Genomic DNA, 20,662 nt, shown 5'->3' with positions numbered 1-20,662 from the left:
GACAAGTGTTTCGAAATACTTATATAGTTCGTATAAGCTCTCTCTCGTTGGTAGGCCTTCATTGCTTAAATCAAATTCAAGGATTCTTTTTTACATGAAAGGTCAATGTTCTGGGAATGCATTTCTGTAAAGGAATGCAGAAAATAAAAATTGTATTGTTCAGTAAAAATTATAAATGCTAAAGTGGTGCGATATGCGCAACCTTACCCTACAAGTAATCATATAAACCAGGGATGTCGAACAGCGCTCTCGAGCTGTGAACTACAGAGCCTTCACTCCTCCCTTACCGTGCAACGGTTGAACACAGGTAGCAGGCAGACCGGCCGAATGATCGTAAACAAAAGCGAAACTGCGGCGGCTGGTACTTTGATAACTTTTATACATCTTACCAATTGATTAGGAACTCAGTTTAGATTTGCACTTGACGGACTCTGATACACAAACAATGTCGCCAAACATGAGGATGCATTATGATGATAATGATAATAATAATAATAATAATAATAATAATATTAATAATGTTTGATTTACTGGGTCATTCCATGAATATTTGTCGTTAGTGACGGAAATAAATCATAATAATAATGTTGTTAATATCATGTTTAAAATATCAACTTTGTGTGTTTGTGTTGTAGCAGTGCAACTTCAAGTTCAGAAACGTAAACTGTTTTGATGTATAAAATTAACTACTTTTAGCGTGACTTGAAATTTGTTCATACCTTTTGTTACAGATTCAAAAATATCTCCTCCTCGAGTTCGATTCTTTAGTGAAATGACATCTACAAGATCCCCATGAACATTGAAATCTGAGTCGACACTCCTTATGAATACACTGTAGCTAGCTGCGCCATATCTTTCCGGTCGGTACTTTCATCAAGAGCTATAGTGAGTTATAAGTGAAAGTTTTTATTCTTGCTATCAGTTGTTCCTCCAAGTTATCTCCCATTTATGACACGCGCTCTGCAACAATATTACGAGACAAACATATAGATTTAAAATCATTAACATATTCCGGACATATCCCTTTTGCAACAGCTATGAGACAGCCTTTCACAAATTCTCCGTCAGTAAATAGCTTTGAAGCCGTTGCAATAATTTCACAAATTTTGTAACTAGCACGAACCAAACTTATTCTACTAACACCCGATGATGATGATGATGATGATGATGATATGGTGATGAAAGGTTTTCTGAATTCAATCTTGATTTTAATTCTTCTACATCCTTTTCACGAGTGAAACCGGATAACTTTTCTGGTCGATAAGCTTCAGCATGACGTGTAGAACTAAAATGCCTTTTAATATTATGATGGCTAATGTATCCAAGTTCTTTTCTACATATTAAGCAATGTGCCTTTCCGTCCTTTAAGATAAATAAATATTTATCTGTCCACTCATTATTGAATCGTCGTTCCATATCCATACCAGCCGCCAGAGTTGATAAACACACTGCGTACAGAACACTGCTACAGCGAGCTGACCGACTGTCGTTTCAGCTCAGCTACGGTAGGAAACACTATTAATCGTTTCACAGTTTGAGAGCGCTGTTCGACATCCCTGATTTAAACCCTTACATTACACACTTTATAATTTTACACATACTATAGGTATACTATTATATAAATACAATTTCTACGATTTAAATATTTAATACACAAACATTTCCGTTTTATCTTGCACTTGCGTTTAGTTTTGTGCAAGACTCAACTCATTCTAATCTGTTATTACAATCAGTATTTGTTCCCTTCCTAAGTTGTAGTTCACGTTTCAATCTGCAATCTGCAGCTAGCATATCTAAATCTTCTCTTATTCTAGTATTTTTCATCCCTCTTTCGCTACAGAAATACTTATATAGTTCGTATAAGCTCTCTCTCGTTGGTAAGCCTTCATTTCTTAATTTTATTTCAAAGTATTCTTTTGTCGTACCTTCAAAACTATTAAATTTAGAAATAAAAAATATAACTAAGTAGTTTCTAACCAAGTCAAAAATGTTATTATCGGTGAGCCTATACCAGGCCTGCACAAGGTTTGCGCTCTCCGAGCCGGCTCACAGCTCATGAGCGGAATGCAGATATTAGCTGCGCTCAGTATAGGGTGGACTGGAAGAAGGGGTGATCTCGTACAAAATATACACAAAAGGGAAGTACTAGTACAAGTGTTTATGAAATGAATTCCCGTTCAGTGTTTGCAAAACTATCATGTACTTATTAATTAATACAGAAATATTTATTTTACAGAAATAATAGAAATTTTATACCTACTTAAATGTACAATATCATTTTGTTATATTTTTATTATCAGTACATGAAAACCAGGATTTATGCTGTTGGCAGCTGAAAGGAACAGTAGCCTACTGATCGTAATGATCGTTACAGATGTTCGATGCCTGCCTTTATTAAGTTGATTATAGAAAACAGTTGCTCACAAATATAGGCTAAACGTTGAGCCAAACATAGCAATCATTTTCACAGCCAGCCTGTGTAGTCGTGGATATTACTGCTAATGTTTAGTCTTGTAAAACTCAACCAGGCTAGTAGTATTATTCAAACGATCTTTAGCTCTTAGGCCACATTGAAGAGCAATAAGTCCGACCTGTAAATCGTTAAATGTAATGTTTTATTTAACGACGCTCGCAACTGCCGAGGTTATATGAGCACACATAAATGCAATCAACCTGGCCCGGAATCGAACCCGCAACCTCGGGCATAGAAGGCCAGCGCTATACCAACTGCGCCAACCAGGCCCACCTGTAACTTATATGGTATTGTTTCAACTGGTGTTGAAGAATTTATTATAACTTTAAACTTATTTCCAATTAAGACAAGATTTTTAGTAGGTTATTTTATGACGCTTTATCAACAGCTTATATTATTTAGCGTCTGAATGAGAAGAAGGTGATAATGCCGGTGAAATGAGTCCGGAGTCCAACGCCGAAAGTTACTCAGCGTTTGCTCATACTGAATTGAGGAAAAACCCCGGAAAAACCTCAACCAGATAACTTGACCCGACCGGGAATCGAACCCGGGCCACCTGGTTTCGTGGCTAGACGCGCTAACCGTTACTCCACAGGTGTGGACCTTAAGACAAGATCTTGGAACCTAGAATTAAATTCATTTTGAATTTCAATTAATATTTGCACATAATCGTTTAACATGGCTTCATCACGAGCAGTTTGTATCGTTCGAAAGTAAGCCATATTACCTTCCCGAAACTGACTTACGAAAAGTGTAAGTTTACGACTGAAATCCCGTAATTTAGTCAACATATCAACACTGAGCTGGCCTTTTCCCTGAAGAGAGATATTTAAATTGTCGAAGATTAATATCTTTAGTATCTTTATGTCTGGACTCGTAATGACGCATTATGTTATGTTTCTTTCTACCTTTCAAAATGTTGTGGCAGATAACGCACTGAGTATTTACTCCAGAAGCTATGAAAAAATAAGCATTTTCCCATGCAACATTGAAAGAATTTGCCTCATCACTACTTTTCCGTCTTTTAGATTCCTCCATACTGTACTGTAGCAGTAGGTAAGCAACGTGAAACAGTTACTGAGAATACGCACTGCACTCCACTAGATAGCTGACTGGTCGTTTCTCTCTCCTCTATCTATAGCAGGTCAATGTCATTCTGACGTATCTTTTTCTCCGATTCGGCGAGCGGTAAACACAGCTCTCCCGCTCAGAAAGAGCGCGCGCACTCGTTGAGCGCTATTTGTGCAGGTATGGTCTAGAAAATGCAAACCTGCCAAAATTGAATTTACTTGTCAACTCAGTAACTTTACTTTCATTTAATAATTGCTTCCTTTTATTTATTATTTTAGCAATCTTCTCCGGTATTTTATTTTCAGTGTATTTGTTCATTATTAAGAGATTCTGGCTTTCCCCGAATTTCTCCATACTGCAACACTTGCTACTTTCTTCTATGCACAATTTTACATCTATAACACAAAAACAAGCGTTAAATATATTTTTTTTAATAATGATTATTCTTATTTCATTTATTTATTTATTTACTTATTTATTTATTTTAATTCAATTCTAGTTATTTCCGTTATTCTTTTCATTCTATTTTTTTTAGTCAAAAAAGATATAAACCTAATTGCTTTTGTAACTTTATGCTCTACGATGCCGAAATGTAGTAATTATACACCTGGTAGTAGCCCTTTAATGCACCTCATTAAAGTACACTTATTCATTACAGTTCAGTTGTTCAGCCAATGAGAAATCACCATGGTACCATTATAAAAGCGCAAGTATCGATTATTCTCGGATATGCAATCGAAAGACAACTAGCTAAACGTCACGGAGGCTGGAAATCCAATACTGTCGCAGAAGGTTATGTTCTGTTACTATAATAATTAGCATTAATTGTAAATAATATTCAAATAAATTCAATTTGTCATCTCGTTTTTCAATTCTAAATCAATTTCCAGGTTATATCAAGATTAATGTCCATGCTATTCTCTAGATTATATCAAGGTCAATGACATTCGTTCCTCGGAAAAAATCAATACATTCGCGTCTGCGCACATCTCACAATTTAGAAGGTCAGTTCCGCTCCTCACTTACATAACCATAACATGAATACTTATGAATAATTTCAAGTTAGAAATATGGTTGAGCATAAAAAGTCGTATGAAACTTGCCTTTAATGGTAATTAAGACGCTCGTATGAAAATTATGAAACTCGCTTGCGCTCGTTTCATAAACAAACATACTCGGGTCTTAATTACTACCATTATAGGCTCGTTGCATAATGTACTATTGTGTTATTATTATTCATAAGTTTTCTTATAGCTATTTCTTTATTTATTTGTAGGAACCTTTCTTTTATAAATTTCATCCTTATATATATATTTGTTTATTTAACGACGCTCGCAACTGCAGAGGTTATATCAGTGTCGCCGGATGTACCGGAATTTTGTCCCGCAGGAGTTCTTTTACATGTCAGTAAATCTACTGACATGAGCCTGTAGCATTTAAGCACAATTAAATGCCATCGACCTGGCCAGGGATCGAACCCGCAACCTTGGGCTTAGTAGGACAGCGGTCGACTCATCCGTATATCTTTTGTATTATGACAAGGAATAAAATTAGTATAAGCTATAAAATAATTTAAGGTAATCAAAGGCACGAGTTTTGAAGCACTTTATAAGCACACATACTGTTATGTCGCTTGACTTGCAATATCGATCAAGTACTTTCACTTTAGGATTCAATGTTATAAATGTTTAAAAATACCCAGTCGTTACATTGTCAGCAGTGTCGGTCATTAAAAATGAACTTGATTCATCGATTGTGAAGCAAATAAACCAGAACTTCACGTGAAATTAAAGGCACCTACCATCCATCAATTAATATTTTACAGAGATCTCAATGATTTCCATTACGTGCCGACGTTTTCACTATTGATAGTAGAACCTCTCGCTCTGGTTTCAACGCGCAACCCTTTCCACACTCTCTTATTTTCCCTTGAGGGGACAGGGTTGAAGCGAGAAGGGTAGGAGCTCGGATGTTATTCATCATTGTAATAGGCCTTATAGGCTGTGACTAAAAAGGCAAACGTGTCGGTCGTTTCAAAGGATTTTTATTCATGCAAAAAGCTAGCGTACATATACAAGGGCTCAAGCATATTCTGAGACAAGAAACCACTGCATGTTGTTCGGTCGTAAAGTAAAGAGGGGGGTAGTAATGTATATAAATAAGAAAAGGACGTTATTATTCGTGTTATCTGATCTAACCTGGAAACTGATATGTTGAATGTTTTATTTCTAATTAGGCCTACACATTTAATTTCATGACTAGGGCTAGGATTTTGATGAAATTGCATCTTTTTTCTAGTTAGTCAGAAACATTGCTGCTTTAGTATTTATATGTTATGTGATAAACTGAGTGTTTTAAGACATATATCTTAGGGCATTTTTTTTTGCATTTTTTGCCTGTTTCAACTCATAAGAGCATTTTTTGTTTTATTCGGTCATTTTTTTAGGCATTTTCATTTAATTTTGACCATAAATCCCCATTATTAATGTAAAATAATGTTTATTTCCTTTGATATTTTCTCTACATATTTTGTCCATTAATACCCATTATTTTGTATAATATTTTAATCGATTTTCTACACAAATATTGTCACTTTTACGTAGTATACCCTACGTAATGGATCGGCCCAACCACCCCTTCAATATAGACTCCTCTATGCCTGCTAGTTCCGGATAAGAGTGGCCTTGTGGTGGACTACATGGAAACTACATCAGGCAAAATAATTAATTAAAGTGTACTACTTAGAAAAAAAAATATGTAAAATTAAATAAACTTAAATGTTGGTACTAGAATTTAATTTAAGTACTAGTCTAAATATGAAGTAGTACAAAACCTCTTTTCCTACTAAGCCAGTTATGTAAGACCAATTTTAGGGCCTTTTTAAGGGTATTTTTTAAAGATTTTTAGGTCATAAATGCATTGTTTTTAAGACATTTTTTTTTCATATTTTATAGGTCATCAGAATCCTAGCCCTATTCATAACAATACTTAAAGACTCAAAAATAATATCATAGGATGGGGTAGCTCATTTAAATCCAATTTTAATCCACTTTATTTATTACGGAAGAAAATAATTAAAATATGTCTTCTTAAAGCTATTGATTTTCCATCTCAAAATTTGTTTTTAGGCTTTAATGTACTTAACGTAAGACATATTTATTATACTGTATTAATAAAATTCATACATAAAAATCGAAATAATTTTGATTTGTATTCTCATAGTTATGAAACAAACTGTTACTGTATTTAATAATAGTAGTTATTTAGGCCCAAGAATATATAACAAATTTATATTTAAATATCCTAATCTTGTCAATTCTAATAGTTCTAGTATTAAATTTAAAAAGTTAGGTATGGATTTTATAAAAACTGAAAAATTGTAAATTTAAATTTATGTACTATAATTGCATAGTAGACATAAGACAAATTTTATTGTATACTTATTAATTTCAATTCAGGAATCCGCCCCTGAGCACGAGTTCTACTCTTTCAGGGGCGAGCTAAAGTTTTTCTGTATATATTATATTTTATGTAATAATTATTAGCAAAATAATAAATAAATAAATAAATAAATAAATAAATAAATGAATAAATAAATAAATAAATAAATATGTGTAAAACGTATTTATTAACCTTTAAAAGTTTATTTAGCATTTTCTTTATGCTTCCCCATTCTCCATTCTCTATTCTTTTGATATTATTCGTCACATAATTTTTACTCTTATAAGCTGATTTCCCGTCTTCACTTTATTCTCTACCATTATTTTGCTTATTTTTTAAACTAATAGCCGGTACTTGACTTACGTCATTTACCCATATGAAGGCAGTTATGGAGATCAATTTACCGACAGAATTGTTGCCCAGGGTGCACCATAGGAGGCTGGTCTACGCTACACCCAGGATGAAATGAGATGATTAGCCTGTGGAGATTCGTTGGAATGCCATTGGGGAACCGGAGCTCCCGGAGAAAACCTCTGTGTTACCTGGACCACGGACTTGCCCAACACAAATTATAAATCGGGGATACATCGGGGATCCAACCCATGTCCACAGGATTATAAGTCCATCGCTCTAGCCACTAGACCACCATGGCGGCTTATTTTGCTTTTTTTTTTTTTTTTAGTTTATTCCTCACTATTTTAATCTGCTTTAATTTAATTGTGTGTATTTTCCAACTTTGTTCTCTCCTTTTTGTTTTCGTCTTTTTTTTTTCAAATTTTTATTATTCCGTTCTCTCTATTTCATTATTTTGTTTGTATTTTTCCTCCTGTATTCTCTCTATCTATTAGTCCCCCTTCAGAGAAAGGCACGAACTGGGACTGTCCTTGCACGCAGGCCGCTCGGATGGGCCCACTGCACTAACCGGAATGGAATGGTATGCATACTAGTATCCTGCAATGTTCGAAAATGACAGAGGCAACCAAGAAATTACAAAATTCGTCTTTTTTCATATGAAGAACTATAGTCGCGACGCTGTTATTCCCGGCGTGACTCCTCCTCTTTGCTTACGTCTTAGCAAGTGAAGGCTCTATAAAGTCTAGGTACGTAGTATCGTTCGCCATTTTTGTTCTTTCGTTGCCGAGCTACCATACGAGGAATCTATTTGCCACACCGTTAAACATTATCATGTCGTAGCTCCTATGATAATAAATAAAACGCACTGTAATTCAGCAAATAACGTCTTCGTGTGCTTTCTGCGAACGCCAACGAAAGAGCCAAAATGGCGGGCGATTATATTAAGTATTTATCGAGCCTTAAGATATGAATAACGTCTTCCTCAGCGAATCACAAGACGCACACGTTTAAATGTAGCCGACCTGCAACGCGATTGGCTGCCGGAAGTTAGAGTGACGGGACTATAATAGCAAGATGTATGTCAAAACCCTTAACAGGTTAAAACATAATCGAGTTTAATAATTTAATTTAATTTAGGTATTATTATTATTATTATTATTATTATTATTACATCATTATTTTATTGGCGTTGTGAAGATAAAAAAATTGTCATTGTACTATATTAATTACATATTATATTGTCTTGTATTGTAGTATTGTATTGCTTTGAATTGTATTGTATTGTATTGTATTAATTATGTTATATTCATAGCAATGTAGTAATTTTCTACGATACTGGTTATTATTATTATTATTATTATTATTATTATTATTATTTTATTTATTATTAAAGGACTGGGATTGGAGAACAGCGAATATTTTTATATCAAGGTGAAACAAACATGACAGACCTCCTTCTGCAGAGTGAACATCGGAAAATATCGAACTTATCGTACTCAACAAACTTGAACCGAATATAACGCCTGTAATGCACGACACTAGTTCATGCATTAAGGCCTCCAGTGCTGCAGATTCCCCTACACTCGCCTCCGAACTCCCCTCTAGCCTACGCAATCCCTTTTGTGACAGTGTGGGAAATTTATGGCAAAAGTTCGACAGTTGAGGGTGGAACTGGCCGAGGGGAGGGAGCCGAGAAAATAAGGGAAAGAGTTATCAATTAGTGTTGGAATGATGAAGTAATTAGTGGATAATGTTATTTTTGTATTTATTGTGTCTTTGTATTTTATCGCGTGTGTATGTTTTTTATCTATTACCTTTATATTTATTAGTTGGATTATTTCGTGCAGTCTCAATAAGGAATTGAATTGTTTATACGTATAATATATATATACATATATATATATATATATATATATATATATATATATGTTTCACTGTGTTTTTTCTCTCTCTCTCTTTTCATATCTTACATTTATTTTATTTTTATTATTTTTGTGAAATTTGGTTTGAAGTTAGATTAGTTGTAATTGTGATAATTAATGATAACGGTATTAATAATAATAACTGTTGTTTTACTATTTTATTATTAGTAGTATTATTTTTGTTTTCTTTGAAGATTCAAACTGTGCATAGTTACAGCACGAATGGCTATCTGAAAAAACTAAATTTTACAGGAGAGACAAAACACTACTGGGTGTTCAGTTCAAACTGTGTCATGGCTCGCTGTATGCCGTCATGTGGCTAGTCGATTAGCCTAGACAATTCAATCTTCCTACACTTCCGCAGAGGTGTATTACCTATGTGCCAGAGAAGTTGCCTAGAAACAACGGCGTTCATTCTGAAGAGTACTTACCGATACGTACGGTGATGCCGGTAGTGGCAGGAATGGGAACTGTTTCGAAACATGTACTGAGGTGAGTTTTTTTCTTACTGTCGAGATATGGGGAGAGGGTTAAGACGAGTACTTATGTATTTGTTGACATTAAATTCGACGGTCAACATGGACACGGAGCATTTGATTTGTATTGTGGAATGTTGCCGTACGCAACCGATGATAACAAATACCCTGCGTACGACTTGCCCGCGCAAAACACAGTTCGAAAGAGGTTATGGTAGCACACTGACCGTACAGGCCGCCATCTGTTGCTACGACGTTCAAATTATACCGTACACGTTCTCAACTTCAGATTGAACGCCTTGATTAATAGGCAACTTCTCTGACATAAAAGCTGAAACTCGCTTCAAATCGCTAACTCACAACAGTGACGTCATGACACACTTTGAAATGAACACCCAGTATAGTAGTAAGCAAGTTTTGCTGTAACTTATGTCTCACTTATAGCAGAAAGCAAGTTTTGAAAAAACGATCACACTTTGAAATATTGCCTATTCACGCAGTCTCCCATTTCCAATACTTTGACACACTACAATGAAGAGGAATAACTCAATTTTACTAAGACGCTTTGAACATAATGTAGAGGCCTGCCTTATGTTAACGAATCCATCAAAATCTCAATTTTGCAAATTTTGCTGTTGGCTAGTTTTGCAAAAACGGTCCTCAAATGTTCTTTTTAAAACCTTACTTATCTTGTCCTTTTTCGTACGCTTTTTCTATGTTTACTTTTTTGTTATTACGTATGTCTATCCTTTCTTCTGTTCTGCAAGTATTCCTTCCTTAGTCTATTTCTGGTATATGCTTTTAATTTTCTTCTTTACCTATACAGGCTATCATTTCTTCTTTCCTTTCCCATATATCCTTAATTCTTTATTCTCTTCTGCTATTCTTTCTATTCTTCGATTACGAAATGAACACAATGGAAGTCAAACGCATGTATTTTATATATGGGCCCTACGCATATACGCCCCTGTCCTCTGAAATGGGAAGAGTCCGGGATGCTTCTCATCCCCTCTGGGAAATGAGTTCTTAATTCATATGTTCTTTTATTTACGCAGTTTTTTTCATGCCGTGGTCCAGCCTGTCGCCTAAACCTGGAATTGGCTGTACCTGTATTAATATTCCATAACTTCGCGTAGCGGATACGGACCCCATTTCGCACATGCCCCGGGCCGCTCGCCTTTCTCGTGTTATAAACTACGGAGTTAAAGCTACAGACACTCGTGATGTTGATTATGATGGATCACTGAGTTAAAGCGGACTGATGTTCACTCCCACCACTAGAGGCAGCAGCAGTCGTGGTAATTCACTTGACGTCTGCTTCAAGATGAGTGAAGTGTACGGAATGTTGGAGATATAGAAGAGGATGAGGGACAAAATAATCCACTATAGAAGCATTGATAAAGTTTTAGCGAGTTTCATACATGTAATTAAAGGATGCCTTGATATTGACTTTCAGCGCTCTGTGCTGCAACGATCTTCATGAATAGGATATTGCATGTTGCTGTGGTGTTCGGTTTGGGATGGAAATGGGTGTGGGAATCAAAGAGGGGAAGGAAAGAGATAGAATGGGAGATATAGAGAGAGTGTATGACAGAAACGAAAACAGAAGTTGAAGAATGGTAATACTGGTGAGAAGAGAACAATGTTCAGAAGATGGAGAAATAGAAAAACAAATATCAGGGGAAGAAGATTAAGAAGAGAGAAAAGGAAAGTAACAGACAGCAGCAATAGAAATCTAACATTCAGAAATAGGATTAAAGGCGAGAGGAAGACAAATATCGGAGAAAATAACAGAAAGAATTTAACACAAATTGAAAATATGGCTGGAGGAAAAAAGCGCAAGAAAAAGGAAATAGGCACAGAAGACATTGAACAATGAGATTAATGGATAAAGGATGACGAAAAGAAGAAAGGAATGAAAAAGAAAAGAAGATAATATACAACGGAATAGAATGTAAATAAGAAGAAATTATACAAACGTGGAAAAGAACATGAATGAGGAGGAGAAAATTATACAAAGGTGAGAAATACGTGATTGAGGAGGAAAAAAAAAATATATACGAAGGTGAGAAGAAAATGAATGAGGAGGAGAAAATTATACGAAGGTGAGAAGAACATGAATGAGGAGGAGAAAATTATACGAAGAGGAAAATAACATGAATAAGGAGAAAATTATACGAAGTTGAGAAGGACATGAATGAGGAGAAAAATATACGAAGGGGAGAAGAACATAAATGAGAAGGAGAAAATTATACGAACGTAAGAAGAACATGAATGAGGAGAAGAAAATTATACGAAGGTGAGAAGAACATGAATGAGGAGGAGAAAATTATACGATGGTGAGAAGGACATGAATGAGGAGGAGAAAATTATATGAAGGGGAGAAGAACATAAATGAGGAGTAGAAAATTATATGAAGGTGAGGAGAACATGAATGAGAATGAGAAAATTATAAAAAAGAAAGAAGGACATGAATGAGGAGGAGAAAATTATATGAAGGTGAGGAGAACATGAATGAGAATGAGAAAATTATAAAAAAGAAAGAAGGACATGAATGAGGAGGAGAAAATTATACGAAGCTGAGAAGGACATGAATGAGGAGAAAATAATACGAAGGGGAGAAGAACATGGATGATGAAGAGAGAATAATAGGGATGGGTGAAGAACATAAATGAGAAGGAGAAAATTATACGAACGTGAAAAGAACATGAATGAGAAGGAGAAAATTGTACAAAGGAGAGAAGGACATGAATGAGAAGGATAAAATTATACGAAGGAAGAAAGAACATAAATGAGGAGTAGAAAATTATATGAAGGTGAGGAGAACATGAATGAGGAGGAGAAAATTATACCAAGGAGAGACGGACATGAATGAGGAGGAGAAGATTATACGAAGCTGAGAAGGACATGAATGAGGAGGAGAAGATTATACGAAGGGGAGAAGAACATGGATGATGAAGAGAGAATAATAGGAATGGGAGAAGAACATAAATGAGAAGTAGAAAATTATATGAAGGTGAGGGGAACATGAATGAGGAGGAGAAAATTATACGAAGGAGAGAAGAACATGAATGAGGAAGAGAAAATTATATGAAGGATTAAAGAACATGAATCAGGAGGAGAAAATTATACCAAGGATTAAAGAACATGAATGAGGAGGAGATAATTATACCAAGGTAAGAAGGATATAAATGAGAAGAATAAAATTATGCGAAATAGAAAAAAAAAACATGAATGAGGAGGAGAAAATCATACGAAGGGAGAAGAACGAGAATGAGGAGGAGAAAATTATGCGAAGAGGAGAGTAATGAGGAGAAGTAAGATAAAGTTATAAGAAGGGGGAGAAGGAGTAGGATAAAATGATACGAACGTAGAAGAGGAGAATGAGTAAAAATTATACGAATAAGTAGGAAAATGTTGAAGATTATGAATCGAACGTGAATGATTATTAATGGAACATAAATGAGTAGAGGAATGAAGATAAACTGAAAGTAAAATAAATATATGTGAAAAATATTAGTAATATTGTCTAAGGGGAATTTGTAGGGGAGTATTCATAAGTGTGAGAACAGCAGGTAATTTAAAAATAAGATGTAGTGGAATACAGAGTGAAGTCAAGGAAGAAAAATGTAGAGAATATGAATGAATGGAATGTGGCGAAGAAGAACGAGGCGAGTAGGGTAGTAAGATGGGGATGGGTCGGTGTAGTGCGAGGGGGTGAATGACGATGACGAATAGGAGAAAATTTATCGCATATTGTCCTGCTATAAAGTAGGCTTACACCTGTTAATGGGATTTGTAGATTTGTCAAATAATATAAATCTCACAAACCATCATATCTGAATATGATATTAGTACTGAGATAAATGGAATTGATAGTTAGTTGCTTAATAACCAAAAATGAAGTCAATCCTGTAATCTATCTGTGTGTGTTTGTCTTATGTGATAGGACTTGCCTATCCACGTTAAAGTTTTATACAACAGTTATCGTTATTTGAATCCAGAATTCTGTAGACGTTAAAGAAAACACGTTGTACAATTTGTCTCGTTGGTTCGTAGCTCTGTCTTCATGAGTCATCTACCGTACCTGCCTCGTGGCGAAAACAAGATTCAGTGCCATCTCATATTGTGCTCCTCCTAACACTGTCACATCCGTTGACGTGATCATGTGATAGCTCCTTCAGGATAGAGTAATTTCCTGCCACTTTCCCGCGAAGATATCTCTTTCTCGTGTTCACTTGATCTGATAACAGCAGGTTTTTGACTCTGAGGTTACACGTGTACCAGAGGAAATTTACCAACCACGCGAACAGACACAATGACATATGGAGGACGATATTTTTTTAAAATTATATAGAAAAAATGTTTACCTCTAAGCATTATAACAGCCGATCAGTTCCACTATACCTAATTTCTTAACGTCGAAATTTATGAACTTCATTTAACAGTATAGAAATTTCAATTTAGTTTCAGACATTTCCTTTCTGAAATAACTAAGAACTTATGCTTCATCGAGTCCTGAAACACTCCAGTGTATTGGCTTGTTTTGTTTTCCTTGAACTTTCTGTTGATGATTTTCCAGCAATAATACTAATGTCTATCAGTGAAACGTAGTATAGGTCAGTTTCTGTCAGATGCGTTTCCAATTCACTGTGGGCTAAAGCAAGGAGATGCACTATCACCTTTACTTTTTAACTTTGCTCTAGAGTATGCCATTAGGACAGTCCAGAATAACAGAGAGGGCTTAGAATTGAACGGGTTACATCAGCTGCTTGTCTATGCGGATGACAATGAATTTGTTAGGAGAAAATCCACAAACGATTAGGGAAAACACAGGAATTTTACTGGAAATAAGTAAAGAGATAGGTTTGGAAGTAAATACCGAAAAGACAACGTATATGATTATGACTCGTGACAGGAATAATGTACGAAATGGAAATATAAAATTTGGAAATTTATCTTTTGAAGAGGTGGAGAAGTTCAAATATCTGGGAGCAACAGTAACAAATATAAATGATACTCGGGAGGAAATTAAACACAGAATAAATATGGGAAATGCCTGTTATTATTCGGTTGAGAAGCTTTTATCATCCAGACTGTTCTCGAAAAATCTGAAAGTTAGAATTTATAAAACAATTATATTACCGGTTGTTCTTTATGGTTGTGAAACTTGGACTCTCACTTTGAGAGAGGAACATAGGTTAAGGTTGTTTGAGAATAAGGTGCTTAGGAAAATATTTGGAGCTAAGAGGGATGAAGTTACAGGAGAATGGAGAAAGTTACACAACACAGAACTGCACGCATTGTATTCTTCACCCGACATAATTAGGAACATTAAATCCAGACGTTTGAGATGGGCAGGGCATGTAGCACGTATAGGCGACTCCAGAAATGCATATAGAGTGTTAGTTGGGAGGCCGGAGGGAAAAAAAGACCTTTATAGAGGCCGAGACGTAGAAGGGAAGATAATATTAAAATTGATTTGAGGGAGGTGGGATATGATTATAGAGACTGGATTAATCTTGCTCAGGATAAGGACCAATGGCGGGCTTATGTAATGGCGGCAATGAACATCCGGGTTCCTTAAAAGCCAGTAAGTAAGTAATACTAAAAGCAATTCTTCAATTAGAATCCTTAACTGTTGAGTGGGTACAGGTCTTGGCATTGCCAATGAGATATTTTCTTTTGTGAGAAATTACCAAACGACAGAAAAGCAATCAGAAATCCCAATTTCGCCAATGTTAGAACGAATTAAATCGGTGTTGATATTTTCACCTTTGCTTATCATTCTGTTCTATTGTATAGTAATAAAATTAATCACATATGTATAAAACATCATTTACTAATATGTGTAGAATTACATTTCAAAAATATAAAAAATGTACCGTGATTCAAAATGATGATAAAACTTTCATATGGTTAGTATTAAGTAAATATCAATGAGGAATGAACATAGTACGGGGTTTAGACAAAAAGCAGGTAAGTGACATAAACCTAGTTTTGAGGAAATTACAGTTAAAGTTCTACATGCAATGAAATATTATACACTAGTTTGGTGAAATGATGCCCATATAGCAACACGGCAGTGTGATCACTTACCTGATTTTATCCCAAAGAAACATCCTTTTGAGCTATCACAACACGCACTTACCTCATTTTTTTTAATAATGTCACTTACCTGCTTTTTGTTCTAAGCCCCTGATTTGATGGTCAAATTTTCAAAGTTTCAGATTCTGCTTATATTTCTGTTACCATGCGATACACTGTTAAAAAGGGCATCTCTATAACATAGATAGTTAAGTTCTGCAGGTGCCAAAAACAAATCCAGTAACAATAGCACAAAGCTTGTTTTGTAGACATTCCCGAAATGACCGTTTACCATTTCGTTGTATATAACATGGTACCGCCGCTGATCTAGCCTAATGACCTTAGCCTCCCTGGTTACCAGACTTGACACCATGTGATTTTTTTCCTTTGGGAGTATGTGAAGGTTGCAGTTTAGTGCCACCTTTAACCTACGACCTTGAAGAAGTAATACATCGGATCGTTGCAGCGACTGTATCCATAAAGAGAGACATGTGGGAGGGAGAGTGACAAGAATACTGCCATACCAGGCAGATACCAAGACATACCCCTCTGCAGGCGATGCCACAGCGAGACTGAAACACTTGCACATGTCTTAGGATCCTGTTCTTTTGGTGACGTTCTTCGCAAACATAGACATCTCACCAGCCGATCAAAACTTGTTGAAACGCTATAGAGTAGTAGATACACAAAATATGAAGAAGTCCAAGGATTAGCTGAAAACAGCAGTGTACGTCGAATCGACATTATCGCCTTTAAGCCTGTTAATACCAAAGGCTATATAATAGATCTAACTATCAGGTTTGAGTCTCACAGAATTCAACCTGACGAGGTGGAGGTGAAAAAAGAAAAACATCTATAAGCCGACAATTCCGTATTATAAAAATGCCTACCATTTCAGCGATAGGCCTATAGAAGTTATTGGTCTGTTTATTGGTGCAAGAGGAACCATCATCACTCGTCTACTTTCTTTCTGCAAACGCTTTGAAGTATAAACTACCATCATTAAAGAAGTAGCTATTGGGTCATTGAAGATATCAATTTACATCCTACGACATCATCTTTATTCTATGTCCTGAGCTACTTTTCTAGTACCAATTCCTTTACTCTATTACGATGTCAAATTTTATATCGATCACTATATTAGAAAATGTCTCATTTCTTCTCATGTTTTATTTGATTTTAATCTTATTTCCATTATTCTTTGTCATATAGCAAACTCAGAAGTTGAGGAAGATATTAATTAAAAATAATCATTAAAAAATTTCATGAAACCTAAAGACCTGTAATTATTTGGTTCTTTCTCCTAAAGGAACAAAAGATACATTTGTCTTAAATCCTATGTGTAGACATGAGGGGCGTATTCATAGACATTCTTAGCGCGGGCTTCCGGTGGATGATCAGCGTTTTTCGTATTCATAAACCAGTGTTAGCGATAGGATATGATTTGAATTCTGTACTAGTAACCAGTGGATAGCCGGGGCTAGCTTAGCACGCTCGTAGCGCGTGCTGCGAAATGTCTATGAATAGCACCCGAGATGTTTAAATGAGCATGTAATGATAGACCACTCCATTTTCGTTGGATCAGTATAGTACTACAGTGAAACTTCTCTTAACGGACACTTCCCAATAGCGGACTCCTCTCAATAGCGGACATTTTAAAATTTCCCTGCAAAATAACATTGGCCCTTATGATAAAATTCTTCCAAATAGCGGACATTCTCAATAACGGACGCGGACACTGAAATGTATCTCCCAACAGCAATTAAAACTTCCAAATAACGGACAGCGTGAAAGAAAAAAAAAAGAATAAGACGGTTGTAAATTAAATGGAATTCTAACGGAATTCTTTGCAACAATCATTATCATGCATTTGAACGTTCTTGTACTTTATTGAAGGTAAGCAGCACAGTTGTTAGTTGTGATACTGTACGTGAGCAGTCCGTACTTTCTTAGTTTGTCACTAAAAGAGAAAGTGGATATTGTAAAGCATAAAGAGAAGGAGGAATTAAGTGTTCGTGAGCTGGCCACAAAGTTTAATGTGGGAAAAATTCAGGTTAGTGATGTTTATTTTATTTACAAAACATTTACTGGTACGATTTCTCTCTGGATGAATACTGCAAACAATCTCACAATCTCACTGTCTACTGTACTGTACTGTAAAATATAGTGCTGAATATGTATGAGAAATTTTAATGTACTGTATACATACTAACGATTTTCTAAATAGCGGACACTTCTCAATAACGGACATTTAATTTTTCCCCGGCGGTGTCTGCTATTGAGAAGTTTCACTGTATTTACCCATTTAATAAAGAGTATTCTATACAATTGACAACGGATAAACTCGCATGTTACGTAGAATATTCGATTCCTGAATCGCGTCTTACAAACAGCTTTAAAACTTTCACCTTCGTGGCTTCATACTTAGCGGCGATCTGGATATAAAGTAGCGAGAACTTTGCTTGTTTAAAACAATGAATTTGAGGTGCGTGCCCTTAAACTTATTTTTTATATTAAGGTGGCGTCGGTGTTTGTATAGTAGACGTAACCCGCTCGCGTAGAAAATTGCCTTCTTCTGACATTATCTTTAACCGACCCTGTAATTTAAAGTCAGTTCTAATTCGCTCGCGTGGTGCATTCTGAAGAAATTTTCAAGTTTGAAATTATACCAAGAGTTGGAAGAGCCAGCGTTACACTCTGCTCAAATCACAAAGAATGAAACTTTTCCATTTCATTTATCCCAAGGAAAAAAATAATTAACTATAAATACCAAAACCATTCAATGATTGAGCCTAATTTAGAGATTTTACCCATGAACAATTGTGTATAAAATAACCCTGACGGTTTCCTATAGCAGTGATATATACAGATTAAAGTAAAATAACCTTGCAGATTTTGAGCGAACAACTTATGTTCTATGTAACAAAAAAGTGTAATATCCATATTGGTGGAAAGTCAATTCTTTTCGCAAATGTTTAATACCATATTATTCAGTAACTATTGCGAGTAGGATCGTGATTTTTATGCATATTTATATAAAATCGAATAAGGAATCCTTAATCCCTGTGGTGTATTTCAATACCGTGAACGGTTTTCGTATAAATTGCATCCAAAAACCACTAATTTGAAGCCACTGACCAATGCGACCAGCTTCCAACATTGTAGCAAGAAAGGGAGATGAGCGGTAGTTCACTAAGGCAGACAGACCTGAGTTCGTTGACTTCTTACATGATGTGTATTACGAGAAGATAGAGCAGTGTGTTAGCGGCGATTTTGCCAGATTTCTGAAGCTTTCAACTCAATTTTCTAATTAACCGTGCATTTAATCCCAAAACGTAATATAGATTTTTCTATTCCTTTAAGTGTACTCTAACCTGTGGAGTAACGGTCAGCGCGTCTGGCTATGAAACCAGGTGGCCCGGGTTCGAATCCCGGTCGGGGCAAGTTACCTGGTTGAGGTTTTTTCCGAGGTTTTCCCTCAACCCAATACGAGCAAATGCAGGGTAACTTTCGGTGCTGAACCCCGGACTCATTTCACCGGCATTATCACCTTCATACCATTCAGACGCTAAATAACCTGAGATGTTGATACAGCGTCGTAAAATAACCCAATAAAATTAAAAAAAATTAAGTGTACTCTATCGTCCCTATCAATCCGCAGGATTAGTTCACTTCCACCGAATATATGTATGTAATGTGTGTGCGTGTTGTATGTTTAGTCACCAGCTCAAGACCAGTTGGAACCTCATATGTGACACCAGTAAGGCATCACTCATGAGGCAAATGAGCCAAAAGATAATGGAGGGTAGCCAGTTTCCCCCCCCCCCCCATTTCATACATTGGTGACTAGTAAAATAGTTCAGTAATAAGTAGAACAATGCGTTTACCTTAAGGCTTTAATGTGTAGAGTTCATTATTAAATGTTTGACCATCTCTTTTGAAACATTCTCTGTTACTTAGCTTGTAATGGACGAAAATAATAACTGAAATATCTAAGTATGTAATGCTCTATGTTACATTTTTGACCATCACTTTTGAAACATACTCTGTATTGCATTAAATTTATTCCATGTGTTACTTTACGACAATGTATCCACTACTTGGTTATCTGGCATTGGTGGGTTTGATGTTAGCAAATTATATATTGGCGAAGTGAGTCGAAATATAAATAGAAACATTTTAGAAATAATTCAAAACAGCACTTAATGATATGTTAGACAGAGATATGTGAATTAATAGACTAAGATAGCAATATTCGAATCCAGAAATGGAAGTTCAGACGACAGACCAGATTTATTGCTACTAACTTATTCGCCGCTCTAGCTGGCAAGCGTTGGAAAATACCAAGACCTGGACTATCACATTTCGATTGAACACAACTTGCTCTTCCTAGGAATTTGTTTGGTCGGAAAAAGGTGAAGGCGTAAGACAGAACAAACTTGAGTGAATTGGTGGCCATTATTGTAGATAAGGAAATTACTTGTAGCTACATCTAATAATAGAGAACATATAATAGGGAATAGTACATCAGACTAGAGAATATAATTACAACAATAGAAATAGAAATAAATACATCAATATAAAAAAGAGGATACAATAATATTAACAAAATTTGAGGACTGAATGAGCAGCGCTCGTGTTCGGTCGCAGTTCAGATATAAGGTGGTTGCTCCTGTTATGGCCATGTTCCTGATATGGCCACCCCGCTATTGTGAGCTAGTTAACCAAAAAATCCGCTAAATTGCAACGGGATCCAGTGAAAGGGCATCCTGGTATGTCACTTGATCGTTTTCCATCCAGTCAGGTTGAGCAATATGGCGTCAGTTGCCTGTTTTGCG

Source organism: Periplaneta americana, chromosome 5, assembly GCF_040183065.1.
Source record: "Periplaneta americana isolate PAMFEO1 chromosome 5, P.americana_PAMFEO1_priV1, whole genome shotgun sequence".
Lineage (NCBI taxonomy): Eukaryota > Metazoa > Arthropoda > Insecta > Blattodea > Blattidae > Periplaneta > Periplaneta americana.
This window is presented reverse-complemented; position numbering follows the sequence as displayed.